Here is a 24,233-nt window from a genome sequence, read left to right on the forward strand (position 1 = left end):
ATTGGTCAAATGATAGGCTACATTTGTATGAAGGTCATGGCGGGAAAAGTCACATTGATACGACATTTCAGCAGGGGGCGCACAATGTTTCATGAAACTCATACAAAAGGGAGGAACAAACAAATCATGCCTGTCACCCAAGTTCGCATCCCCATAATAGCGGGAACCTGAGGGCTATAGGTGAGCTGGGAAAGGTGATGATTATTGAGGAGGAGGGCGCGGAGGAGTCTCATAACTCCTAAAACCCCCTGCATCCACAGGCGGATCATCCCCCTGAAAACCTGTACCACCCCCAGCCTGGAAAAGATAGTCAAAACGATTATCATTCCCAGACTGGTTGTTGGGATCTTCCGCTGAAGTGTCAACTGAAGGAGTCGACACCCTCCCTTCTATAGTAGCATCAATTGGAGGAGAGGTCGGTTGATCTTCCACGTTGGTAGTACTTGGCGGAGTAGAAGGTCGATCTTCTACCTCCTTTTCCGGAAGAGGAGAAGGTTGCTTTTCCATTTGAGGGGTTGAAGTAGGCAACCTCTCGGACACATTTTCTGGTAAGATCGATGGATCTTCACAAAAGTTACGTTCAGCTAAACAGTCCAAAATGGCAAAATATTTTAAAAGCAATACGTACCTTCTACCGTGTCAATGCGATCAGGAAGACAGTATTGTGGCTTTTTAGGACAATGGGTTTTTCGTTTCTTTTTGGAAGGCCCTGCCTCAGCATCTACAGTCTTGGTGCCCGCTTGACCTGCTTGAAAAGCCAGAAAAGCCCTCTTCTTCTCTAATTCTGCCAATAAATGGGAGACAGAAGAAGATTCACGTGTATCGTCATCCGATTCCCTCTCCTCTTGGGAGATAGAAAAGTCACAACCATCGCCGCCATCATCACTCGATAATAAAGTGGCGATCGTCCCATCAGAAGTAATAGCAATAAGCGGATGAGGGTTTAGAACATACGCACATGTCTCGAAGGTGGCGTCCGAGACAACAGGCTCAGCCCGCACCTTCTTTGGAAAAAGGAAACGGGATTTAGTTTTCTCGAGAATAGGCATGTCCCCGGCGTCTCGGATGCTGTGTCGGACACAACCTCTATCCTCAAAAAGGACATTGAACATAGAACCTCGACCTGAAAGGATATGAAGTTTAATCATAAAATACTTCAAAAAAGAAGGAAAAACAGCAGGGGTAACTTACGTTCATACAAGTCAACAAAAATGGGCTTCATAAACTCTGAGGCCCATAAACGGCTCATGCCTGCCCACACCAGGGCTTCCTTTGGTAGCGCCCGCATTGGTGTTGGTTCCGCCATTAGAGTACGGAACCAATCACGCCCTTCATGGGCAGCTGTAACAACATCCGGAAGGCGAGAATTAACCAGACGTCGGTCCATGGCAACGGGCACCACGTCCTCAGAGATCCAAAAGAATTTACAGCGCCAGTCAGAGGGCACCTTCTCGACCTCGTATCCAATACTTCGGTCAGAGAATCCTTGGCAGGAATACCAACCATCGTGGATGGCAAGACGGTAGAAAACCGGAAATCGATCAACATGTGGCACTAGGTCGCGTGCTATACATACGAATTCATAATGTCGAATTCGCATCACAGCACGTGGATGCAGTTGAGACAAATGAATTCCATAGGCGGTTAACAAATTCATAAAGAATTTCGTCAAGGGAAGACGAAAATTCCCACAGGTAAAGTAGTCGGCATAAACAGCCATTTTACCAGGTGGAGATAAACTAGCTATAGAACCCGGTGAGGGAAATTCCGGTTCCCACTCCGGTGGAATGCCATACGTCTCTAGTAATCTTTCATACTCAAAGTAGCCCCATGAGATCTCTATCTCATCAACTTCGGTTTGAACATTCGACATTGCAGGCGATTTCGGTATAAAGGTTATGGAGAAATTCCAAAGCTCTAAATCAGAAGGAGAAAAAAGAAGGAAAAAACAAAGGCGATAAAGCTTCAATAGGAAGTTTTCTCTTCCTTTTATGCTCATCGCAATTAATGTGATGGGATATGAACAGTGGAGAGAGAAATACATTACCTAATCGCATATCGCCACGTCACGCGGAAAATTCGAAAAAGGGAAAATGTTGTACAGTTGGGTACAGTAACAGCCGTCAATAACGTCTTGTCACCTGCACACACGCCTGCGAGTGATCAACTTGTCCTTTTTCATGATTATCCACAGCAACAAAAGATATTTCTCACCAGCTTGCAAAATTAAAAATCCCCAAATCCACGATTAAGTCCAGAATTTACCCGCATAAAATACTTTACATGGAAGAAACACTGGACTGGGGGGACTTATAAAGGTAGGGTACCAAAAGGACCCAAATACCCGTAAGAAATACCCGCGGGTCAATCAGAAGTCCCTCATAAGGCACCCGGGGGCATATAAACCATCCGCATAATCATCTGAGGAGAAATACCCTCATAGCACATGCGGAAGCTTCACAGCACCCTCAAAAGTCATCCGCATGAAGGAATATCCTTCCGCGTAAATAACTACAAGGTAATGCTTCGGGACAGCTGTCAATAACCAATTACCTTCTAGAAGACTTACCAAGATGCTTTCTTGGGCAATACGTGACCCTTCAACCAATTAGCTAGTGAGACGTGACAAGGCCGTTATAACCGTGCACATGGCCAATGTTACCCCGTCAACCAATAATAAAGCGACAGGTGTCCAGGTGGTTATACATGCACATGCAGCGTATAAGTTAAACCTATCATATACGGACACGCGTCCAGACGGTTATGAGGTATCTTCTAAAGGGACAGCTGGCCCAATCACTTCCTTACACCCTCCGGCTATAAATATCCTCTCAATCATCATGAGGTATTCATTCACCATCACCGTACTCTCTCAATTTACTTAAGTACTTTATCTCTTCATCAGAACGGTACTTATTCTCACACCGGAGGGTGGTTACGGGAAGACCCCCCACCTTGTCCTTCCCGTAACGAGCTCACGGTGTTCTGTTTTGCAGGATTCACGTCACCGGACTTTGGAGATTGTATTCATATCGTATTGGCCGTAACCGTATCCTACCTTGTGGACTCATTGGATCTAGGACCCATTAGTGGGGAGTAGATCCGTGTTTCTTCATTGTTATTGTTATTGTACAATAGTTTACTTTCACACTCATCTTTATTCTTTAATTTTATTTGGGCCTATTTGTGTTTGAAGCAACCGCAATTGTTGTTTAGGTTTACAACTCAAGATATGTTAAGAGGCTCCTGTTTCCGTAAAAGATGAAGAGGGGGTTGAACTTGGATCTACCTGGATATACCAACAAAAGAACCTGAAATTGTTGCTCTCAAGCTGAGTAAACAAAAGGTCGTTTCTTTATCTCATGTCATTAATTTTTTCTATATACTTTTCTATCTAACCAAGTAACCACAATCAGAAAAGAATATCACCCACACCAAAATTTAGTTGTTCAATAATGCTTCTACTTTCTAAATTTGTGTCTCCTTTGCTTCTTTAATTCAATATCCACCTGTTTTTTGCTTGGAAATAACAACAGATGTCTTTTTCCTTCTAATTTTATGTATTTCCATTTTGTAGGCTTCAAGAGTTGAATAACTTTTTAGTGGTATTTGATCAACGTTGAATTGCATCTGTTTGGAAGTACTGAAGTACTGCTAATGGTTTTTGCTTATTATGTACTTTGGATGGTTATACAAATTCTTCTTATGGTTTTATTGTATATTTCTTCTTTTTATCTGTGTTTTGACTAGCGTTAACATTTTCAAACGTGTATGAGTTTGTTTCTTTTGTCACATACTGCTATTAATTTTTTTTCCAAGCCAAGGAGTTAAATTATTTATACCATTATTTGGATACCAGTTTTTTTCAACTTTACTCCACCCGCCGCGGTTGCGTCGGGTCTAAATACTAGTTGTTATTAATAAGCAAATTGTCGAATTTATTTCCAAAAACCATTTCTGATGGCAGCCATTTACATGCTATACTCATTAGCATTATTACCTTACTTAAAAAGCATTCTCAAATTTAGTTTTTCATCACATTCTATATGATTGAATAAAGGACTGGAAAACGAGTTGGGTCAGGTTAGAATGGGTTAGGTTCGAAAGAGTCAAATTAAAAAAAAAAAAGTTGTTTTGGGTTAAAGTCGAAGCAGGTCAAATTGAATATCAGAACAACAGTCTACACCCCAATTATAGTCATGTTTCAACTTTTAAATGTCAACTTATTTTTTTAAATGTCAACTTATTTTAATAACTGCAAATTTTTTGTTACATATTTATGCAATTTTCGTGCTAAATTACATATGCAGTTAAGCAAATTGTCGAATTTATTTTCAAAAACCATTGCTGATGGCAGCCATTTACATGCTATACTCATTAGCATTATTACCTTACTTAAAAAGCATTCTTAAATTTAGATTTTCATCACATTCTATATGATTGAATAAAGGGCTGGAAAACGAGTTGGGTCAGGTTAGAATGGGTTAGGTTCGAAAGGGTCAAATTAAAAAAAAAGTTGTCTTGGGTTAGAGTAGAAGCAGGTCAAATTGAATATCATCTATGAATAGAACAACCGTCTACACCCCAATTATAGTCATGTTCCAACTTTTAAATGTCAACTTATTTTAATAACTGCAAATTTTTTGTTACATATTTATGCAATTTTCGTGCTAAATTACATATGCAGTTATTTTACAAACGTATTTGTCAACGGCAAATTTCGTGACCTTTTATACAAATTATGAAAATTATTATGTTTTCAAAACAAACATTTAATTCAGTAAAAACTTTTTATACCTATAAGACACCTATGAGAGAATCAATACTATTTTATTTATAGGCCTACGCTTGCTAAAAATGGGGTAAAAATGAAGCATGCGGAGAAATATCTTTTCGTTAGAAAACACAACTTACAAAATGCACCAACTTTGAAGTGTGGAAGTAAGGTTTCACATTCAATGGTTTTTGTTCCATTTTAGAAGACCCCTTGATTCAAAACTTTAGAGTTGGTTAGATTTTCTATTATTGATTTATTATACCAAATTAATCGTTTTAACAAAAATAAAATGCTAATCTGTAACTTTCATTCCAGCTTAGATACTATCGGATGCATAATGCTATGAGATGGAGCATAACCCGATGAGAGATGGGAAAGAAGCAATTAACATGAACATCAAATTAGAAGATCTAGAGTGAGAATTAAAATATTTTTTTTCTTATGTTCATTGTTAATCAATTATGTTTATATATATGTTAACTATGTAGACTATCTTATTATGGAAAACTATCATATTAACCTTGTGGAATGAATACTGTCAGCACATGTTAAACTATAGGGAAAAAAAGCAAGAAATTCATACTTTTATTATTGTTCAATTCAGAAATTTACAGTTTTTCAAAGTACTTAAGGAATATTTTAATTATTTCATTATACTTCATAAAATAAACGAATTTATGTCTCTTGTGCATAGGATAGAAGTTTTCCTAATGCTTACAAAGTTACGATGTGACACTGTTGTTTATGGATTCACCAATTTATGAAATTGATGAATTTAAGAAGAGGTACATAATTATAATTATTCAACTACAAGTGAAAATAAATAACGTTTGATTTATAAATGTCTTGATTATACTTTTTTGTGTTAGCATGATCATTCAAATATTTCTCATTTCTATAATACACCGGGCCACCGGCCATATGTGAACAAGCATGCTACCAAATATAATTATTGTTATTTTGAATGTTTTAGATTTATAAAATTAAATTTGTTAAACCCGCATTGTACACGGGTACCTAACCTAGTAGTATATAAATATATATATATATAGATTAAATTCCAATTCCATAAATTAACTTAAAAATATCAAACACATCACAGGTTTTTAATGGATTCTTCTAATTCCAAATCCAATTCTAATTCCAACTCCGACAAATTCCACAAACCAAACGGCAAACGCCCCATAACAATCTAAGTAAGATAGTCCAATAAACTTTGAACATAACATAAAACAAAACTTTGAACATCTTCGCGTAAAAAAAGTGAACATGACCCCCACAAAGTCTATCTACCTAGGCAACCTTTTTGGTCTTAATTTGAAGTTCCTAAATTACAAAAGTAAACATATATAAAATTCAAGAAACAACTATATACTTGGCTTCCCAACACCATCTACATTCCAAACAACCATGCTGTGTGGACAACATTTACAACTTCAAAACCAAAAAAAAAAAAAAAAAACGCAACAGTTTTCAACTTTTAATGATCTTCTTTTAAGTTGTGATTATAGACTCATCATTAGATTGTTTTGGGAACCCAGAAGGGGTCTGTTCATCATCTTCTGAAAATTTATTTTCATCTTTTGCACTTTTTATGACTAAAAGAGCCAACAAAGGATAACTTATGGTTGTAAGCACCCATTTCACTACCAACTGAGTCATGTATGGCACTTTATGTGTGTCAATCTGCCATGCAACCGCCCCTCCAGCACTTTGTATCCCCTTGTAGAATCCAAAATATCTAAAACACCCAACAAAAAAATTTTAATTAAATACTGAAAGAAAATAATAGAAGATTATCATTTTTGTGTAATATTGGTTAACTCAGTTCAGGAAACACTATTGACACACTATTCAGACACCACTAATGTGTCATGCGTGTCGTATGATGTCATATGAGGCGTATGATAACCGAAAAATGGTCACATAGATCTTATAGGGGCCCCTATGATTTGAGTTGTACGACTAATTTTTGGCTGTCATACTACCCATGCGGGTGGTAAGTTTGGTTAAACCCACCTCAATCGACCTATATGACCATTTTTCACCTGTGATTTGACTGTGTGACATTTTTCACCTTATCATACCATACAGCCCGAATAACATAACTACACACTTTTGGTGCACCGCGTCTCTATAACATCACCTTTTATAAACTCAACACAAAACCTGTGCCAATTACCTGCTAAGAATAACAGAATCATCAGCCAAAGCACCAATAACCCAATAAATCATACTCTGAAACATCGCATCCAACGACCCGTAACTAAAATACAGGACAAACGGCCCCGCAAAAGCACTCCCAGAGTTCTTAAAATCAAGAACCTTTACACTCTTGTTGACAACCACAACATCATAATCATACCCTCTCTGATTCAACAACCCCCCAATCCAAATCCCTGTCCCAAGCACCGCCACCACCGTAATCCCCGCCAAACCCCTCGTCCTCCGACTCTTAAAACTAAAATCCATAATACGGCCGATCATAACGGACCCAAACATCTGTGCCCCCCAATAAAACACATTATTCAACCCTCTAGTCCTCAAATTAAACAAAGCCCCATTCACATTGTTGAACTGGTAAGTATAAAAAAAATTACTCCCCCACGCCGCGGGTGCGATTAACAGCATCTTCCAGTTTGCGAATAATTTAGCGATCTCTATTACTTCAGTGCCCACATTAGAATACTTAACATTGGTACAGCGGGTTCCATCGTTACGGATGACCTTACTCGGGTGCAAAATCGTCAAGGACATTACCGTCCCGACGGTCATAAAGACCATAAACCCGATGTACGTGCCGTCATTGACCGTGACGGCGGTCTGGCGGTTATAACGTTTTTACGAATTAACGTTTTTTATTTAATTCGTTATCACCTTTTTAGTATATAAAATCAATAAATAACAGGTAGAACAATACTTGAAGCCTGTGGCGAACCCAAGATTTTTGGTCAATGGGGTCCCATTTTTTCGGTGTTCAAAATTATCGGGTCGGTTGTTATTCGGATCAGGTCGATACAAGAAACATAATAAAAAACAAAGTCATAATTAAACACATAATACATGATGTCATTCAAAATGAGAAAAAAATGTATTATAAATTCTTAAATGTGTTTGTTGCAAAGTCTAAAGCCCACAGTGAGTGACTTTAAACATTTAAAACACAAAACCATTAATAAAAAAAACAGCAATTAATATTTAGTACGTTTGAAAGAAAAGTAAAAACAACAAAAAAAATAGTGCTGGAAGGAAAAACAGAAAAGGAAAACAGCGAAATCGGAGATTGTATGGATTGAACTGCAACCTTTCACTGGAAAAACAAGGAAGTATCCACCAAGCCACATCAATATTAGTTATATGGGTTCCAAATACTAATTCTTATGGGATCCTTAAAAAAATTAACATACCGCTTCTAAGTAAATTTTAAAAAACATTGGTGTAACATCGTGAAAATTTCGAGTTCAAAGTATCAACTTTCCAAAGTCTAGGGACTGAAATGACCAAATTCCAAAGTTGAGGGTTAAAAGTGAAAATTCTGTTTTCTTGACCCATAGCGGTACGCGCCCGGATGAAAAGAAACACCCATCGCGGTACGCGATGGGGTGTCTGACAAAGTGTGATACGTGTGCCACGTGGCACACGGTGACAACGTCTGCCTCCGCCACGTGTCGCCACGTGGAGCGGCGTCTGCCACGTGTCGCCACGTGGCAGACCTATTGGGTGACTCACCTGGGCTACGTCGCGGTACGCGACGGGTGCCCAGGGACCGGGCGCGGTACGCAATGGGACTTAGAAAATTGTCTATAAATAGTGGCCAAGGGCGGCTCATTTATGCACACCAAAATCAGATCTCATTTCTCTCTCTAAAATTTCTCTAGCCATACCTCGATAAGCGTGCCATAGTTCCTCATAAAACGTGTCTCGATCCTCGATTTCCGTGTCGACGTTTCCTCAAAGTGCGTGCCACCCTCCACCCACATACATACCAAGAATGGTGTTTGTTCTCGAAGTACGTGCCATCGTGTGTTGAAGATTGGCATTCATCGATTTGCGTGTCGAGGAAAGAATCAATCAAGAAGTAAAGCGGCGTCGAAGTGTTGCTCGATTTCGTAGGGTTTCCAATACGCCAATAAGGTTAGGCGTAATAGCAATTCAATATAATATAATATTATATTAAAGGCTTAAGTCTTAAGTCGAGGTTATACTCGATACCTCGATAAAAGAAAAGGAGAACATAACAAAGAAATGAATGAAAGAAAAGATATTGAATATTGATACGTATATATGTGTGTAAGTATATATGTATGCTCTTTGTTATGAAAATATTATTTAATGAATAATGAGTATTCTTAAATAATAAAATAAAAAGAATATGTTTCTTAGAGAAGAAGAAACGCCGGGTTTTTAATATAAACTAAAGGTTTATAATTAATTTTAAACTAAAGGTTTTCAAGTAAATGAGATAAATGAACTAGAGGTTCATCGAGATATAAAGTAAGACTAAAGGTCTTAAGCCAGATCGTGTATCCGACTAACAAATATTTATACTCGTACTATAGGTGCGAGATAAAGAAGGGAAAGACCCTTGGACGGTGAGTGAAGCCGATTCTAACAAGATAAGGTGAATACGCCCCCAAACTTTTACTTATTTTAAAATGAGTCAAACATGTTATTTGAAATTGTTTACAAGGAACTATGTGTTCCTAAAACCGTTATAAATAAAGGGTATAAACCTAGCCCTCAGGTTTTGGTATACGTATGTCTGGATCCTTACATAGGTGGTACTATGCGATGAATGGGCATGATCGCACCACCTTTGGTCGTAGGACGCTCTCCTGCAGGGAGTACGACCGTTGTGTATATTTACGGGTACGTAACTAAGTCGAACGCTGCGGTGTTTGCTGAGGTGACCTAGAGTAGAGGCTCATATTTATAATGTGTTATTTGACTTTGTTATTCCTAAGCCACGTTGGGCCAAGGCAGGCATAGTCCCGAGGGGTAATAAAGTAAAAGAAATATTTTGCGTCAGCATGTTCACCAGCATTCGTTGCTGGCGTATTTTCTTACATTTTGCAGGTGAACAAGATTAGCACTTGGAATATCGAAGTGCTACACTTTAATCCGATGGCTCGGATTTGTTTTGTAAAACACTTAATAGGTGGTTTGTAAATATAAAAATTAATGTTTTGTTAACAACTTAAACGGGTATATTATAATCCCGTCTTTTGAATATATGTAAATATTATATTTCGATCCTTAAAGTTTTATAAGGCTTCCGCAAATTAACGTACTCGGATTTATTTATAATTATGGTACCAACTATTGGGTCACACGCCTTGGCCTAAGATAGGGGTGTGACAGGTTGGTATCAGAGCCATCGATCTTAGCGAATTGGGTATCATAAAACAATACCCAAGCTTCGATCCAAGTATAAGAAATAATTGTTTATATGTTTTAGGGATAAGATAGGCTGGTAACCTTTTCTTTCCCTCCACATTATAAACCACCCACAATGTAGATGTCATTCAAGGCTCATATCGCAAACTTTATACGCAAGGCCAAGGAGGCTGGAATCGCTGAACCCTACCCCGAGGATAACATGAGTGAAGGATACTATGAAGCGTATTTTGACCAAGATGTGGAACACGATTTGACCAAACCTGTGTACTACCCCGGAAGTAGACACTACCCAATAGACGTTCCCGATAGTCCACCAAGAAACGAACCACCAAGACACTCAAGCTATCACCCACCAACCATACCGATGTATCAACCCTCTGAAATACCGACATACCATCCCTCGGAGATTCCCACTTATCAACCATCACAAGAACCACAAAACTATCCCACTGGATATTTCCCAAATGCACACCCATCCTATGCTTTCCTTTCAGACCAACCCATAAAGGAAGAACCATGAACCCCATCCTCCGACTGGATGCAGTGCCACTCTAACCCACAGAGATGGCTAACTGGAAGCTCCACCATGAATGAAGTCAACTCGCAACCCCACAATGACGAAAGGCCATCCCGCAAGCCCAAAATGAGGGTAATGATGCCCTACGAAATTTTCAAGATGTCCCCAATGGAGAACGAAACTACACAACCTATGGAGGAAGATGAACCGGAAGAAGAAGAGGATCCCGAAGAAGAGGAGGATCCCGAAGAAGAGGAAGACCTTGAAGAAGAAAATGAGGAAGAACCGGAAGAAGAGCATCCTGGAAACCCCGACGAGATATCAAGCTCAATGGATGGATCACTCACTTCCCAAAACCCAAGCTACGGTTACGTCGATCCATATGTTCAATATCTGGAGCAATTAAGGAATCAAGCTTCGTCAAGCTTCCCGCCATTTCAAGGAAGGATTCCTTCAATTCAAGAACAAGCCGATGAGATTCGCGAGCAAAATCAAGCCGCCAAGACATATCTCTACATTGCATCTGACCAGACTTACGTCTCGTATCCTGAACCGAGGAATCACTACGAGATGGTGACATTGGGTTACCGCGACCCACCTCCGCAATACGGATACCCAAACGTAGTTCCGCAGTCGTATGAAGAGCATTTGGATCAAGCTCTGCACGAGACCGACGACTAGAGAAAAAGGTAGATGAGGAAGGAAAGAAGAATAAAAAGGTGGGAGAGAAACTTTTTCACAAATGCAACAAGTTAACAAGGGTAGTGAAGAAGTTCTTGAAAGACTGAAGATGGTGGGGAGAAGTGAAATGTGAAGCTATGTGTAATATAGTTTTATATGATATGTGTGTAATAAAGAACGTCTGAAACGTTCTCATGTAATGATAGGATAATATATATATCGTTGGAATGATATATATATTAGTATTGTAAAATAAATAAATATATATATATATATATCTTTTGATATATATGTGTGTGTGTGTGTGTACGTATAATAAAATTTATGTTTAATAAAAGAAATGTTGTTAAATATTTCAGACTAAATTGAAAAAGATAAAAGAAAATGTCAGAACAAAGTAACAACAATGAAAATGCTCGTAAAGAGAAAGAAATAAAAGACAAGGGGAAAGGCCCCGAGAACAAGTGAGAGGAAGAAATTCCCGAAAAATACATGACTAAAATACAAAAGATGATAAAAGATGCGGTTAGGGAGGAATCTTTGAATAGATCTCACTCTAGACAATCTCGAAATTCTCAATTTGTTCATCCTTCTAAACCTGTTAGATCTCATCCTAATCCATCTCGAGTCGAAGAGAGTGTGCATGAGTCTAACGCCGATGGTGGAGTTAGACGTGAGTTCAAGAAACTCAAAATAAGTGGATGTTCGTTTAAGGACTTCAAGTACTATAGACCGAAAGAGTTCCATGGTGACAAAGGATCCATTTCGACCGTGAGGTGGCTTGAGGAGATGGAAACAATCGTGATTACAAGTAAGTGTTCGGATGAGGAGAAGATTCAGTACTCCGCCTTAATGTTCAAAGGAGAGGTGTTGGAGTGGTGGAATGCTCTGTTGATGAGCAAAGGGAGAGATGTGATGTATGGCTTGAGTTGGAATGAGTTTAAAGATTTGTTGATGGCAAAGTTCTGTCCCATGCACGAGACTGACCGGATTCAAACGAAATTTCTTAATCTCAAGGTCGTAGGTACAAAACTCCGAGAATACAATACTAAATTCCATGAGTATTTTTGCCTTGTTCCCCAGCTGGTTAACCCTGAGTCCAGCAACGTCACACGATACATATTGGGATTACCGCGGGAAATCCGCGACATGGTAAGGTCACACTTACCTCAAACCGCTGACTCTGCGATGGAGTTGGCCGGATATTTGATGGGCGGCATGGTTCGTAACAAAGAAGAAGACAAAAAGGTTACGACTACAACAACTCAAGGAAGGACGAGTGGAGGAAACCATCGATTCAAAGGAAAAGGCGTGAACCAAAGCCGATTTAATTCAAACGCCACGCAATGCAAGACTTGTAGGAGGTATCACAAGGGACGATGCAACTTTGCCCCGCCTTCTAAGTTTGTGAATCATGCAATCACACAGGTCACGATGCTGCTGATTGCTGGAAAAAGAAGATGATTTGCTACAATTTCAAGGAGATGGGCCATTTGAGTTTTGAGTGCCCAAAAAACAAACCCGCTACTGGTGGTGCGGGTGGAAGTGGCAAGGATAAAAAAGGAAACGCTCGAGTCTTTGTACTCGACACAAAGAAAGCCGCCGACCTGCCGGAAACCATCACCGGTACGTTTCTAGTCAACGACACCTATGCTGGAGTTTTATTTGATTCGGGTGCCAATCTAAGTTTTGTAGATTATAATTTTTGTAGTCTATTGAACGAACCATTAACAAAATTAGATAAAACTCTAAGCGTCGAGACTGCTAGCGGTGAAATCATTAAGATCTCTGAAGCCCTTGAAATTTTTTACAAGGAACTATGTGTTCCTAAAACCGTTATAAATAAAGGGTATAAACCTAGCCCTCAGGTTGTGGTATAAGTATGTCTGGATCCTTACATAGGTGGTACTATGCGATGAATGGGCATGATCGCACCACCCTTGGTCGTAGGACGCTCTCCTACAGGGAGTACGACCGTTGTGTATATTTATGGGTACTTAACTAAGTCGAACGTTGCGGTGTTTGCTGAGGTGACCTAGAGTAGAGGCTCATATTTATAATGTGTTATTTGACTTTGTTATTCCTAAGCCACGTTGGGCCGAGGCAGGCGTAGTCTCGAGGGGTAATAAAGTAAAAGAAAATATTTTGCGTCAGCATGTTCACCAGCATTCGTTGCTGACGTTTTTCTTACATTTTGCAGGTGAACAAGATTAGCACTTGGAATATCGAAGTGCTACACTTTAATCCGATGGCTCGGATTTGTTTTGTAAAACACTTAATAGGTGGTTTGTAAATATAACAATTAATGTTTTGTTAACAACTTAAACGGGTATATTATAATCCCGTCTTTTGAATATATGTAAATATTATATTTTGATCCTTAAAGTTTTATAAGACTTCCGCAAATTAACGTAACTCTGATTTATTTACAATTATGGTACCAACTATTTGGTCACACGCCTAGGCCTAAGATAGGGATGTGACAATTGATGTCCCGGGATTACGAACCCTACCACGTGGGTCTGCCCCTGCTTGAAGCAAATACATAATTTAATAATTCAATGAATTGGTATTAAATGTGAAGTCCTGATATTAAGTTTTGTAACCTTTCGGATTTTTTTTATATTTAAGTTCGTATTTGTTTACCCGACTCGAGAATATATTTCGAATCTTTTGTGTTAATAAAACCTTGTATTTATTAGTAGTTAATTTGGTTTAACTAATTTCATATTTAAATAAATTTTAAACTTGTCAAACAATGCTTAGAAACACTTAAAATCGTTTAAAACGGCTAAAAATCATATTTATGATATGGACTAATTTTGAGAAATCTTTCTTATTTTCGACTAAATTAATAAAACTTTAGCTACAAGATACGTCAAATAATGTTTTAAAACATACCAATTCGTTTTCTTGTTGTTCAAGTAGAATTTTGTTAGTTACTAATAGAGTGGATTTCTTCATAAATGCATTAAAACTCTCAATATTTAATTAAAACACATCTCTGAACCCTAAAACTACTGGCTTCCGACTAAATTAATAAAACTTTCTTATTTTCGACTAAATTAATAAAACTTTAGCTACAAGATACGTCAAATAATGTTTTAAAACATACCAATTCGTTTTCTTGTTGTTCAAGGACGAGTGGAGGAAACCATCGATTCAAAGGAAAAGGCGTGAACCAAAGCCGATTTAATTCAAACGCCACGCAATGCAAGACTTGTAGGAGGTATCACAAGGGACGATGCAACTTTGCCCCGCCTTCTAAGTTTGTGAATCATGCAATCACACAGGTCACGATGCTGCTGATTGCTGGAAAAAGAAGATGATTTGCTACAATTTCAAGGAGATGGGCCATTTGAGTTTTGAGTGCCCAAAAAACAAACCCGCTACTGGTGGTGCGGGTGGAAGTGGCAAGGATAAAAAAGGAAACGCTCGAGTCTTTGTACTCGACACAAAGAAAGCCGCCGACCTGCCGGAAACCATCACCGGTACGTTTCTAGTCAACGACACCTATGCTGGAGTTTTATTTGATTCGGGTGCCAATCTAAGTTTTGTAGATTATAATTTTTGTAGTCTATTGAACGAACCATTAACAAAATTAGATAAAACTCTAAGCGTCGAGACTGCTAGCGGTGAAATCATTAAGATCTCTGAAGCCCTTGAAATTTTTTACAAGGAACTATGTGTTCCTAAAACCGTTATAAATAAAGGGTATAAACCTAGCCCTCAGGTTGTGGTATAAGTATGTCTGGATCCTTACATAGGTGGTACTATGCGATGAATGGGCATGATCGCACCACCCTTGGTCGTAGGACGCTCTCCTACAGGGAGTACGACCGTTGTGTATATTTACGGGTACTTAACTAAGTCGAACGTTGCGGTGTTTGCTGAGGTGACCTAGAGTAGAGGCTCATATTTATAATGTGTTATTTGACTTTGTTATTCCTAAGCCACGTTGGGCCGAGGCAGGCGTAGTCTCGAGGGGTAATAAAGTAAAAGAAAATATTTTGCGTCAGCATGTTCACCAGCATTCGTTGCTGACGTTTTTCTTACATTTTGCAGGTGAACAAGATTAGCACTTGGAATATCGAAGTGCTACACTTTAATCCGATGGCTCGGATTTGTTTTGTAAAACACTTAATAGGTGGTTTGTAAATATAACAATTAATGTTTTGTTAACAACTTAAACGGGTATATTATAATCCCGTCTTTTGAATATATGTAAATATTATATTTTGATCCTTAAAGTTTTATAAGACTTCCGCAAATTAACGTAACTCTGATTTATTTACAATTATGGTACCAACTATTTGGTCACACGCCTAGGCCTAAGATAGGGATGTGACAATTGATGTCCCGGGATTACGAACCCTACCACGTGGGTCTGCCCCTGCTTGAAGCAAATACATAATTTAATAATTCAATGAATTGGTATTAAATGTGAAGTCCTGATATTAAGTTTTGTAACCTTTCGGATTTTTTTTATATTTAAGTTCGTATTTGTTTACCCGACTCGAGAATATATTTCGAATCTTTTGTGTTAATAAAACCTTGTATTTATTAGTAGTTAATTTGGTTTAACTAATTTCATATTTAAATAAATTTTAAACTTGTCAAACAATGCTTAGAAACACTTAAAATCGTTTAAAACGGCTAAAAATCATATTTATGATATGGACTAATTTTGAGAAATCTTTCTTATTTTCGACTAAATTAATAAAACTTTAGCTACAAGATACGTCAAATAATGTTTTAAAACATACCAATTCGTTTTCTTGTTGTTCAAGTAGAATTTTGTTAGTTACTAATAGAGTGGATTTCTTCATAAATGCATTAAAACTCTCAATATTTAATTAAAACACATCTCTGAACCCTAAAACTACTGGCTTCCGACTAAATTAATAAAACTTTCTTATTTTCGACTAAATTAATAAAACTTTAGCTACAAGATACGTCAAATAATGTTTTAAAACATACCAATTCGTTTTCTTGTTGTTCAAGGACGAGTGGAGGAAACCATCGATTCAAAGGAAAAGGCGTGAACCAAAGCCGATTTAATTCAAACGCCACGCAATGCAAGACTTGTAGGAGGTATCACAAGGGACGATGCAACTTTGCCCCGCCTTCTAAGTTTGTGAATCATGCAATCACACAGGTCACGATGCTGCTGATTGCTGGAAAAAGAAGATGATTTGCTACAATTTCAAGGAGATGGGCCATTTGAGTTTTGAGTGCCCAAAAAACAAACCCGCTACTGGTGGTGCGGGTGGAAGTGGCAAGGATAAAAAAGGAAACGCTCGAGTCTTTGTACTCGACACAAAGAAAGCCGCCGACCTGCCGGAAACCATCACCGGTACGTTTCTAGTCAACGACACCTATGCTGGAGTTTTATTTGATTCGGGTGCCAATCTAAGTTTTGTAGATTATAATTTTTGTAGTCTATTGAACGAACCATTAACAAAATTAGATAAAACTCTAAGCGTCGAGACTGCTAGCGGTGAAATCATTAAGATCTCTGAAGCCCTTGAAATTTTTTACAAGGAACTATGTGTTCCTAAAACCGTTATAAATAAAGGGTATAAACCTAGCCCTCAGGTTGTGGTATAAGTATGTCTGGATCCTTACATAGGTGGTACTATGCGATGAATGGGCATGATCGCACCACCCTTGGTCGTAGGACGCTCTCCTACAGGGAGTACGACCGTTGTGTATATTTACGGGTACTTAACTAAGTCGAACGTTGCGGTGTTTGCTGAGGTGACCTAGAGTAGAGGCTCATATTTATAATGTGTTATTTGACTTTGTTATTCCTAAGCCACGTTGGGCCGAGGCAGGCGTAGTCTCGAGGGGTAATAAAGTAAAAGAAAATATTTTGCGTCAGCATGTTCACCAGCATTCGTTGCTGACGTTTTTCTTACATTTTGCAGGTGAACAAGATTAGCACTTGGAATATCGAAGTGCTACACTTTAATCCGATGGCTCGGATTTGTTTTGTAAAACACTTAATAGGTGGTTTGTAAATATAACAATTAATGTTTTGTTAACAACTTAAACGGGTATATTATAATCCCGTCTTTTGAATATATGTAAATATTATATTTTGATCCTTAAAGTTTTATAAGACTTCCGCAAATTAACGTAACTCTGATTTATTTACAATTATGGTACCAACTATTTGGTCACACGCCTAGGCCTAAGATAGGGATGTGACAATTGATGTCCCGGGATTACGAACCCTACCACGTGGGTCTGCCCCTGCTTGAAGCAAATACATAATTTAATAATTCAATGAATTGGTATTAAATGTGAAGTCCTGATATTAAGTTTTGTAACCTTTCGGATTTTTTTTATATTTAAGTTCGTATTTGTTTACCCGACTCGAGAATATATTTCGAATCTTTTGTGTTAATAAAACCTTGTATTTATTAGTAGTTAATTTGGTTTAACTAATTTCATATTTAAATAAATTTTAAACTTGTCAAACAATGCTTAGAAACACTTAAAATCGTTTAAAACGGCTAAAAATCATATTTATGATATGGACTAATTTTGAGAAATCTTTCTTATTTTCGACTAAATTAATAAAACTTTAGCTACAAGATACGTCAAATAATGTTTTAAAACATACCAATTCGTTTTCTTGTTGTTCAAGTAGAATTTTGTTAGTTACTAATAGAGTGGATTTCTTCATAAATGCATTAAAACTTTCAATATTTAATTAAAACACATCTCTGAACCCTAAAACTACTGGCTTCCGACTAAATTAATAAAACTTTCTTATTTTCGACTAAATTAATAAAACTTTAGCTACAAGATACGTCAAATAATGTTTTAAAACATACCAATTCGTTTTCTTGTTGTTCAAGGACGAGTGGAGGAAACCATCGATTCAAAGGAAAAGGCGTGAACCAAAGCCGATTTAATTCAAACGCCACGCAATGCAAGACTTGTAGGAGGTATCACAAGGGACGATGCAACTTTGCCCCGCCTTCTAAGTTTGTGAATCATGCAATCACACAGGTCACGATGCTGCTGATTGCTGGAAAAAGAAGATGATTTGCTACAATTTCAAGGAGATGGGCCATTTGAGTTTTGAGTGCCCAAAAAACAAACCCGCTACTGGTGGTGCGGGTGGAAGTGGCAAGGATAAAAAAGGAAACGCTCGAGTCTTTGTACTCGACACAAAGAAAGCCGCCGACCTGCCGGAAACCATCACCGGTACGTTTCTAGTCAACGACACCTATGCTGGAGTTTTATTTGATTCGGGTGCCAATCTAAGTTTTGTAGATTATAATTTTTGTAGTCTATTGAACGAACCATTAACAAAATTAGATAAAACTCTAAGCGTCGAGACTGCTAGCGGTGAAATCATTAAGATCTCTGAAGCCCTTGAAATTTTTTACAAGGAACTATGTGTTCCTAAAACCGTTATAAATAAAGGGTATAAACCTAGCCCTCAGGTTGTGGTATAAGTATGTCTGGATCCTTACATAGGTGGTACTATGCGATGAATGGGCATGATCGCACCACCCTTGGTCGTAGGACGCTCTCCTACAGGGAGTACGACCGTTGTGTATATTTACGGGTACTTAACTAAGTCGAACGTTGCGGTGTTTGCTGAGGTGACCTAGAGTAGAGGCTCATATTTATAATGTGTTATTTGACTTTGTTATTCCTAAGCCACGTTGGGCCGAGGCAGGCGTAGTCTCGAGGGGTAATAAAGTAAAAGAAAATATTTTGCGTCAGCATGTTCACCAGCATTCGTTGCTGACGTTTTTCTTACATTTTGCAGGTGAACAAGATTAGCACTTGGAATATCGAAGTGCTACACTTTAATCCGATGGCTCGGATTTGTTTTGTAAAACACTTAATAGGTGGTTTGTAAATATAACAATTAATGTTTTGTTAACAACTTAAACGGGTATATTATAATCCCGTCTTTTGAATATATGTAAATATTATATTTTGATCCTTAAAGTTTTATAAGACTTCCGCAAATTAACGTAACTCTGATTTATTTACAATTATGGTACCAACTATTTGGTCACACGCCTAGGCCTAAGATAGGGATGTGACAATTGATGTCCCGGGATTACGAACCCTACCACGTGGGTCTGCCCCTGCTTGAAGCAAATACATAATTTAATAATTCAATGAATTGGTATTAAATGTGAAGTCCTGATATTAAGTTTTGTAACCTTTCGGATTTTTTTTATATTTAAGTTCGTATTTGTTTACCCGACTCGAGAATATATTTCGAATCTTTTGTGTTAATAAAACCTTGTATTTATTAGTAGTTAATTTGGTTTAACTAATTTCATATTTAAATAAATTTTAAACTTGTCAAACAATGCTTAGAAACACTTAAAATCGTTTAAAACGGCTAAAAATCATATTTATGATATGGACTAATTTTGAGAAATCTTTCTTATTTTCGACTAAATTAATAAAACTTTAGCTACAAGATACGTCAAATAATGTTTTAAAACATACCAATTCGTTTTCTTGTTGTTCAAGTAGAATTTTGTTAGTTACTAATAGAGTGGATTTCTTCATAAATGCATTAAAACTTTCAATATTTAATTAAAACACATCTCTGAACCCTAAAACTACTGGCTTCCGACTAAATTAATAAAACTTTCTTATTTTCGACTAAATTAATAAAACTTTAGCTACAAGATACGTCAAATAATGTTTTAAAACATACCAATTCGTTTTCTTGTTGTTCAAGGACGAGTGGAGGAAACCATCGATTCAAAGGAAAAGGCGTGAACCAAAGCCGATTTAATTCAAACGCCACGCAATGCAAGACTTGTAGGAGGTATCACAAGGGACGATGCAACTTTGCCCCGCCTTCTAAGTTTGTGAATCATGCAATCACACAGGTCACGATGCTGCTGATTGCTGGAAAAAGAAGATGATTTGCTACAATTTCAAGGAGATGGGCCATTTGAGTTTTGAGTGCCCAAAAAACAAACCCGCTACTGGTGGTGCGGGTGGAAGTGGCAAGGATAAAAAAGGAAACGCTCGAGTCTTTGTACTCGACACAAAGAAAGCCGCCGACCTGCCGGAAACCATCACCGGTACGTTTCTAGTCAACGACACCTATGCTGGAGTTTTATTTGATTCGGGTGCCAATCTAAGTTTTGTAGATTATAATTTTTGTAGTCTATTGAACGAACCATTAACAAAATTAGATAAAACTCTAAGCGTCGAGACTGCTAGCGGTGAAATCATTAAGATCTCTGAAGCCCTTGAAATTTTTTACAAGGAACTATGTGTTCCTAAAACCGTTATAAATAAAGGGTATAAACCTAGCCCTCAGGTTGTGGTATAAGTATGTCTGGATCCTTACATAGGTGGTACTATGCGATGAATGGGCATGATCGCACCACCCTTGGTCGTAGGACGCTCTCCTACAGGGAGTACGACCGTTGTGTATATTTACGGGTACTTAACTAAGTCGAACGTTGCGGTGTTTGCTGAGGTGACCTAGAGTAGAGGCTCATATTTATAATGTGTTATTTGACTTTGTTATTCCTAAGCCACGTTGGGCCGAGGCAGGCGTAGTCTCGAGGGGTAATAAAGTAAAAGAAAATATTTTGCGTCAGCATGTTCACCAGCATTCGTTGCTGACGTTTTTCTTACATTTTGCAGGTGAACAAGATTAGCACTTGGAATATCGAAGTGCTACACTTTAATCCGATGGCTCGGATTTGTTTTGTAAAACACTTAATAGGTGGTTTGTAAATATAACAATTAATGTTTTGTTAACAACTTAAACGGGTATATTATAATCCCGTCTTTTGAATATATGTAAATATTATATTTTGATCCTTAAAGTTTTATAAGACTTCCGCAAATTAACGTAACTCTGATTTATTTACAATTATGGTACCAACTATTTGGTCACACGCCTAGGCCTAAGATAGGGATGTGACAATTGATGTCCCGGGATTACGAACCCTACCACGTGGGTCTGCCCCTGCTTGAAGCAAATACATAATTTAATAATTCAATGAATTGGTATTAAATGTGAAGTCCTGATATTATGTTTTGTAACCTTTCGGATTTTTTTTATATTTAAGTTCGTATTTGTTTACCCGACTCGAGAATATATTTCGAATCTTTTGTGTTAATAAAACCTTGTATTTATTAGTAGTTAATTTGGTTTAACTAATTTCATATTTAAATAAATTTTAAACTTGTCAAACAATGCTTAGAAACACTTAAAATCGTTTAAAACGGCTAAAAATCATATTTATGATATGGACTAATTTTGAGAAATCTTTCTTATTTTCGACTAAATTAATAAAACTTTAGCTACAAGATACGTCAAATAATGTTTTAAAACATACCAATTCGTTTTCTTGTTGTTCAAGTAGAATTTTGTTAGTTACTAATAGAGTGGATTTCTTCATAAATGCATTATAACTCTCAATATTTAATCAAAACACATCTCTGAACCCTAAAACTACTGGCTTCCGGCCATCCTCTCCATATCACACGAAATTTCTTTCCCCATCATCAAATTTTTCAAGATTTTGTCGACTTCATTCAAGACTAGTTGACTTTGGTGTTTTTGACCTCGTTGACCACGAATTTATCTTAGTTCCAATCCTCGTTTGGGTAAGTTGTTTTCTTCAATATTGTATGTTTTTATCTCCTTTACAAAATCTCTCAATCAATTTATGAGATTTTGGGGATTTACCGTGTCAATTTTATCTCGGCGCGTTTTATGGCAAAAAAAAAATCAATTTTAAAGGTTTTTTCAGTTACTACTACTTTTGGTCAAAATTAGATTTCGGGCCAGAAGACATTTATGTTTATTTTAAGATTTTAAGTGTACTGACCAAAACCCAACTCCCGACTTGTGGTTCGGATTCTGGTGTGTACCAGCTCACTTATTTATTAAAAATCTCATATCCGGAGTTTTATACATCCGTTTGGATTGATTCCAGTGGCTATCTTCTCGATTTTTATTCTATTTTATTTTGTATAAGTCTCAGGTCTGTTTGGATCAAAATACTTGTCGCGATAACCTTGTTCGTTTATTTTATCTCTCGATTTACTCACTTAATCGTCAAGGTGAGTAATCACTCCCCTATTTTACTGTTTTCAAATGATTTGAGGAATTTATACACATCAAGTGTTATTTATCATACTACACATATTCCATACTTGCAAATCATGATTATTGTGTTGTTGATCAATTAAAGGTTTATTTGTTATTTGCTTATTTGTTTGATTATTTGATTCTAGCAATTCGGAGGGGTCCATCATTGATTGTAGCAAGTCGTCATAGTAGCCATAGCCCGTTCGCGAGGCATGGCCAACTGACACCAGTTATTTGTTTCCATTTAATTGTTGATACTCATAAGAGAAATCTGCAATTTGCCTCCCTGGGTTATATCGTCGGGAGATGGAATAACCACTGAAAAAGATTTTGCGAATGTTGCGCCACAATGTTACGCCGAAGGGTTTTTCTAACTCCCACCATTAGTTGACCGTCAGTTGACTGTTGGTATTTTAGTAATAATACCAACATATTAAGGGTATTTTAGTAATCTTCTTTTAATAAATAATAAATATAATAATAATAATAGTAATAATATAATAATAATAATACTAATAATAATAATCATATCATATTCATACAACATAACAGCAGCTCATCTTCATCTTTATATATTAAACATAACAACATAACATAACACCAGATTCATCTTCATATATTGATCATATTATTGAATAATAATAACAATAGTAATCTTCACGATGAACCCCCGTAGCACCCTCCCTGTCGCACTCATCTCCCGTTCGTCAATCCAAGGCGAGTTTCACAGCGGCGACACCGTCCATCCACCCGCGACACGGTAATATCCCTGGTTAGATCGATCCTACACTCAGATCCATCCACCCACATGACTCACCGGCACTGTCCTCCGCCGTTAAACCACCCACACACTACAACATCATCCCTATCCACAACCTCCTCGCCGGTATCTTTGACCAGTCCGATACGTTGACCGGCAACGACCCCGCCATTCCCCCAATCGTCGTTCTATTAATTGCCTCCGGTGATGGTTTGTTAGAGATCCGGTGAGTCAAAACGGGTTTTCGGAGCTCCGACAACGGCGTGGTAACGTTCCAGATGTCGGATTCGTCTAGCTCGAACATGAAGTCTGGTGGTACAAGTGGAGATTGTATATAATAATAATAATAATAACAATAATAATAATAATAATACTAATACTGGCAGATAGATCCGAGAGATAGATCTAATAATAATGAAAGAATCGATATGCAGACATTGAATTGTAAAGAAACCTACTTTTTTGTTGACAATTTAGAATCCAAATTCCGGATTGTTGTTTGGATACCAAATGTTATTATTATCATGTTATTTGTGGTTTTAGATGGATGATGATGGATTGATGAGAAATTGGGGATATTATGAACCTTCTTCATTCAAGGAACCCCTTGGTCTGCAACTGAAAACATCATCTTAAGATAGGGAGATGATGATGATGAGGAAGTTTTTAATGAAGTGATGAATATATATTTCATATTGTATAGGTATAACAAACATCAGTTCAGTTCAAGTGGTAGGTTTTGTTTGTTGTTAAACCAAAGGTCGGGGGTTCTAACCCCGTCCTCTACACGGTTTTGAAAGATAAGTTTTAGAATTAATTATAGGCTTAGGGGTAAAATGATCATTTCAACCTTTTTTGGTTAGTCAACGCCGATCAACTGACAGGAAGGGCACAGACTGACCCGTCAAAATTTCACAGACGTGCAACACGCACAAATTCGTTTTCAGTGGCTATTCCATCTCCCGACGATATAACCCAT

At 37.6% G+C, this 24,233-nt stretch overlaps 1 pseudogene across 1 annotated transcript; it reads right to left on the minus strand.

The window, feature by feature from the left end:
- Positions 1-6,075: 6,075 nt before the first annotated feature.
- Positions 6,076-10,704, minus strand: LOC143598500 (UNC93-like protein 1 pseudogene; annotated as a pseudogene). Its single transcript, XR_013147119.1, has 3 exons — positions 10,572-10,704; positions 6,960-7,614; positions 6,076-6,518 (listed from the first exon to the last, which is right to left on the minus strand). The product of XR_013147119.1 is annotated as an UNC93-like protein 1 pseudogene (transcript).
- Between the last annotated feature and the right edge of the window lie 13,529 nt (positions 10,705-24,233).

Source organism: Bidens hawaiensis, unplaced genomic scaffold (assembly GCF_021521415.1).
Source record: "Bidens hawaiensis isolate Kalapana, Puna unplaced genomic scaffold, B.hawaiensis_p1.1 tig00050473_1, whole genome shotgun sequence".
Classification (NCBI taxonomy): domain Eukaryota; kingdom Viridiplantae; phylum Streptophyta; class Magnoliopsida; order Asterales; family Asteraceae; genus Bidens; species Bidens hawaiensis.